This window comes from Panicum virgatum, chromosome 6K (assembly GCF_016808335.1).
Source record: "Panicum virgatum strain AP13 chromosome 6K, P.virgatum_v5, whole genome shotgun sequence".
NCBI classification, from domain to species: domain Eukaryota; kingdom Viridiplantae; phylum Streptophyta; class Magnoliopsida; order Poales; family Poaceae; genus Panicum; species Panicum virgatum.
The window spans coordinates 16,364,850-16,370,552 of record NC_053141.1 but is presented as its reverse complement, the minus strand read 5'-3'; the positions used below and the strand labels follow the sequence as shown (position 1 = coordinate 16,370,552).

At 41.6% G+C, this 5,703-nt stretch overlaps 1 long non-coding RNA gene and 1 other non-coding gene across 2 annotated transcripts; one reads left to right on the top strand and one right to left on the bottom strand.

Moving 5' to 3' along the window:
- Positions 1-224: 224 nt before the first annotated feature.
- On the bottom strand, positions 225-1,385 carry LOC120639115. The gene is made up of 2 exons (XR_005661278.1): positions 847-1,385; positions 225-611 (listed from the first exon to the last, which is right to left on the bottom strand). It is a non-coding gene; the product is annotated as an uncharacterized LOC120639115 (long non-coding RNA).
- A 2,400-nt stretch (positions 1,386-3,785) lies between these two features.
- LOC120639358 lies at positions 3,786-3,894 on the top strand. Its single transcript, XR_005661363.1, has one exon. It is a non-coding gene; the product is annotated as a small nucleolar RNA R71 (small nucleolar RNA).
- Positions 3,895-5,703: the final 1,809 nt, after the last annotated feature.

The window sequence follows — 5,703 nt, the reverse complement described above, 5'->3', positions numbered from 1 at the left end:
AAGATGACGTGGCTGCTGACATGGCGATGACGTGGATAGCAATGATGATGTGTAATTTGACATGATCGATGACGTAGCAGTGACGTGGAAAGTGGTGATGACATGGCCCCACATGGATGCTGACATAGACAGTGATGTGGCAGTAGGCATGTGAGCCAATTTGGGCCTCATTTACACAGCCCATTTGGGCCTCATTTACACATTTCGAATAGTACTAGAAAAAATTCAGCTTTCACACAACCCATTTACCAAAACAACAATTCCAGCCCAGAAGTCACAATAATCAATTACAACCCAAATTATAACCTCATATCAATAGCATCCCAGCATCACCACACCAGAATAATGGATCACATACAATTTTTTCCATGTATCAGAACTAGAAGTATAACATTGCAGGATCAAAGACAACAAAATGGACCAGAAACAATAAAAGATAGGTTTCATCAAGAGTATGAACCAGCAGCAGCAACTAAGGAAGCAAATAATTCTTTTTCACCACCTCTCAGTTTTGATGAGAGTGTTGTGGCAGCACATTTGGCTAGCCATGATTATTTCTTCTCTGCGAGGCTTCTCTTCTCTTCTAACTGCCACTTCACCCTTTAAATCACCTGTAGAAATTAATGTCACTGCATAGTTAGATTTTGAGAATTTCAGGGAATCAAAAAGATTGGCTGCTTAAAAGAAAGATGGTAGTTACAGACATACATGTCTCTTCAAAGTAAATTGAAGACAAACATTTTTTATTTCAACATTCATGAATGTCAAGTGTTCTTTGCAAATATTTTTTTCAGGAATAGAAAGGAGCAATAAAAAGCAAAACATGCAGGCGAGGAGAGCAATTACCTAACCTAAGCCTATAGAAGGCGTTGCTTCCCTTTGTCGGTAACAGCAAACCCAGAACAGCACTTCCCTCCTCCAAAACCATTTGTACATTAGTCCATTCCCTCACTGCAATCCGTGAATAGGAATAAGACATTGTTACCCAAAAATGCAATTATCAGTCAGAGAAAACGTTATTGCTCTAAGATCTGACTTACTAATTTAAATGAAGTAAACCAATATGAAACATTTTAACTGGAATCACAATTTTAGTAGCTCTAAGTATTCTCCAGTTAAACACCAGCAAGCTTAAGGTGAAGTTATATACACAGCAACCTTGTTTCAGTTTACGATCTCAGACTTAAGATTTCATCTCTTTGCTTATTGGTCATCAGTACTAGCAGAGCATTCTACAAATAATTTAGGTAATGATTTTTGCTAAGAAGTAATTGTGCTAGTAGTCGCATACAGCATTAGCTAGTATCCTGCTATCAGATGCAAATACACATACTAATCCTTTGGCCAACGAGTAGCTTTCACATGCCCTTACCTTGGCACTAGAAAAGCTAGCCACACGCATCGGCGCTCCCTAGGTCTGAAACCAAATAAATTTGGAGGACATCAGTAAACAAATCAGAGAGAGATATGGGGAGAGAGAGAGCTTTACCCATATGACGAATCAAGAGTTCGACGGCTCCATATGTCCCATTTCTGAATCTTACGGAAGGGAGGCAGATCTCACCTGCGCACAGCACTCGACGCAGCGGCCGGCGGCCAGGGCCGCCGTTGTACAGAGGGACCGCCCCATAGGACGCAGATGCCTGGCACGCGTGCCTGTGTCCGCCCCAATGGATGTATCTCTTATATTGTTTCACACAACTCAATTCAAACTTTGAAATTTAAACATCCTAAAGTCTTTACTTGTTCATATATACATCAATTTTGGACAAAATCTTACCTTTACTCTCTTATTAGTATTTGTTGATACACATTGCCACTTGTTGTGCGAAAAAGTTAGTTTTCTATTTTCAAATATCAAATTAAGATAATCTTGTGAAGTGAATTGTAAAACCATCTATCTTATAGATCCCAATACAGTTTTTACATGTAATAAATGACATTTGCATTGCCATGTAGGAGTTTTAAGAATTTTTGAACAGATTTGGTATTTTCTACCATTTAAATGAACTTCTGCATGTTTATTGAAAGTAATTACTATTTAAACTACAAGTATCTCTAATAATATCTAAAAAATCTAAAAAAATATTTTAAGCATCTCAGTTCTATTATAGCGAATATTATGAAAATGAAAGAAAATTTTAAATGTTTGATAGGAATAATTCCAACTTCTACTTGCAACCTTAATATAAAATAATGATAATAATATCTAAAAACTTCTAGAAAAATTCTAGAAATTGCTATAGAATCCTGTTACGTATGTTCAATCTTGAAATAAAATTTTGGTACGATTTTCAAAAACAGAAAGATGAACAATAAATATGTTTATCAAGTAAATCGAGTTTGTTGCAGATGTTTATATATTTTTGTCAGTTAGAATCCACAAATACATGTGCAGCCCAGTGGTACATGGAGCCGATGATGAGCAGATGGTCGCAGGTTCGAACCCGCGTTCCTTCTGTTTTTTTAGCTCAGCCAGAAATAAAAAACCGGCAAAAATATGATGCCCGAATGTATTTCGAACCCGCACCCAGCATTATCTAAACAAATACTTTTTACAAATTTTAATTCCGAATTAAAAGAAAAAGACAAACTACACATGTTTTCTTCACGTGTGTGCCCGCACAAGTAAATAAATGAGAAAGTAAATATATAGGCTAATACCAAACTCCAGCACAAATGGACGCGCAGCATGGTGGAAGGGCGCTTGATTCTTACCTAGAATACCCTAGTTCGATTCTTCTTCCTTCCTTTCAGCGTGTTTTTTTCCCCTCCGCTGGTGCTTTTTTCAGTTGGTTCTCCTCCTCCTGCTGCAGCGTGCAGCTGGGCTTGGTGCAGGACTGCAAGAGAATGAGGTGGGGCAAGACAGCATGGAGGAGAGAGAGAGGAGGCCCGAAGGGCCAAAAGATCACGGCCCAGACACAAGTGAAAAATAGCTCGGCCCTTGTTTTGTTCCAAATTTTTTACTACAACCTAAGAAAATGTGTTTTCCTGCTAATTAAACACATACAAATGCCTAGCGCAGTGGTTGGATTGCTTTGTCGTAGACAGAGGTAATGAGTTTGATTCCTATGTGCACCAAGGTTTTTTTTATTTTTATCCTATTTTTCTGTAATGGACCGAGTCAAGAAAGGCCGGAGTTGGGCCTAGGCTGCGGTGGCACAAGAATAAAGGGAATAAATGGGCCTGCGGTGGCACAAGAATGATGAGAATAAATGGGCCTTTAGCAAAATTATAAGGATGATAGAAAAATGATGATTTGAGTGGGCAAAATAATAAGGATGATAGAAAAATGACGATTTGAGTGGGCTAAAAATGGATGCATATATGAATTTAGTCTTACGCTAATTCGTGCGTTCATGTTAAACTATAACGTATTTTCTTTATCACCATTATGGTTTGAGCACCATATCAAATCCGTGACGATTTCTATTTTCATTCTATGACGTTTTCAGAGGTTTGTCATGGAAACTAAGCCCAAATTAGAGCCCATATGGGCTTTTTACAAATCTGTGACGAAAATTCATAAATCGTCATAGATCCTGCCTGTTTATGACGGTGTTCATAAACGTCACAAAAAATTCGTCATGGATCAATGGATTTCTTGTAGTGGGGGTTGGAGTCGTTCATCGCTCCATCCCTGATTGGAGACCATCTTCTCGACCAATGCTTTGGATTTGGCAATGGTTAGGTTGAGGAAGGCTCCTCTAGCAGCGGCATCAATATTGGCTCTGGATGTCATTGTGAGCCCGTTGTACAAGCTTTGCAGGACGAGCCAATCGTCCATGCTGTGGTGAGGACAGGCCAGGATGTATTCCTGCAGCCTCTCCCAAGCTTTTGGGATGGATTCCATCCCCGTCTGCTGGAAACTTGAAATTCTCCCACACAGGGCATTTGTTTTTCCCAGCGGGAAGAATTTTGCGAGGAACACTTTGGAGCATTTGGCCCAGGTGTCGATGTCTTTTTCCTTGTAAAACCACTATTTCGCCTTCCCCAGCAGTTAGAAGGGAAACAGACGAAGCTTGATAACATCGGTGGCGACACCCCGTATGACAACGGTGTCGCAGAGCTCTAGAAATTTCTGCAAATGTGCATTTGCGTCCTCATTCGGCTTGCCACAGAATGGGCTAGCCTGCACCATGTTGATGAGGCTTGATTTCAGCTCAAAGTTCACATCCCCGATGTTGATGTTGGGGCCAGTGGCCACATTGTCGGTGGAGGGGACGGAGAACTCACGGAGAGTCTTTTCAGCCATAGCCTCAAGAATGAGTGATGCTTCCAAAATGGGTTCCTGTGCCGGGAGGATAGCGAGAGGAGGAACGACGCGAGGTCGTGCCCTTCTCACGAGCCTATCTGGATTGTCTGTGTAGTTTTCCGGCAGGGAGAAACCAGTCATACACTACCCCTATCTTCTTTCAAATAAAAAATAAAAGAAGACATAAAGTGACATTAGCCTGAAAGAGTAAAGTCTATATCCTGAGTACAAGGCCTAAGTTAATATCAGCACAATATCTTTGTTCACATGCTATCCCCGGCAACGGCGCCAGAAATACTTGTTGACATTTCTTAGCACAATCACTAGGAATGGTTAATCCCCGGCAACGATGCCAGAAATGATTGTTGGCGGTCCTTAGTGCAATCACTAGAAATGAGGGCGCCGATCCCATCCTAGCAACTGCACCTAAGGGGTGCCACTCTCGTGGTATAATCAATACGATTACAGATGGATCCGGAAGTGCACGGATATACCGTTGTAGTATTTCACCTGGAGAGTAAGGGTGTCGTCATTTATTTGTGTCCCAAAGGACGGCAGCAACAAAGGTATTGTACTCAACATTAACCATGACATTTTACATTAAGCAATAGGCAATACTCTAACAGGGGTAAGTCCAGATAAAGAATAAGCAAGGGTAATGCGACACAGCACATAACCACACTCCAAGAGGAAGGAATAAAGGAGAGAAACTATAATACAAAGGACTACTCTATCCTACGTTAAGTCAGCTGGAGCTTAGGCTAGGTTAGGTGTCCTAGTGCTTCTATCCAAAGCTGGGGTCATGTTAGATCATGGTTAGGGCTACAAGTGCCAGGAAAATGGGATAGCGGGGAGAAGGTCCCGCACCGGAGTACATCCAGTCCCGTTACCTCTTTGCATGAACTCCTACACCAAACCCGAACGTCGGGGAGTACGCTAAACGCAACACCGCTGTTTGTTGGTACTTTGTAACGTCACGAATAAAATCCGCAAGCGCACGGATACCGTTTTAGCTTTCACCCAAGAGTATTCTAGGGTATCGTATCCACAGGGGAACGTGAGTACACTACCTATGGGTTCAGACAGCCCAAGGACACACACACACTGTTGTAGGAGGATAGGAAAGAGAGGACTTTCTACGATCTAGAATCTATGCCTAGAAGAAGAGATCACGTCGCCGTTATACTTCGAGCTTAAGGTATCGACCGGCTTATACAAGCCGGTAGCTCCAATATGTGCTCTATCCAATATCCGAACGTGGAGGATTACTAAAAGGCTCGAATAGGGCTGTCACCACCTGCCGGCTACCTCTACAAACCGTGGGACTATCAGACAATTGAGTGGTATAGTCCAGCCTAGACACCACATCTATGCCTTTCCCTACTAACTCTAGAGGGGATCAGAGTTATCCTTTTCTATCCAGAGCCCACTCTAGAGTCAAATGCTAC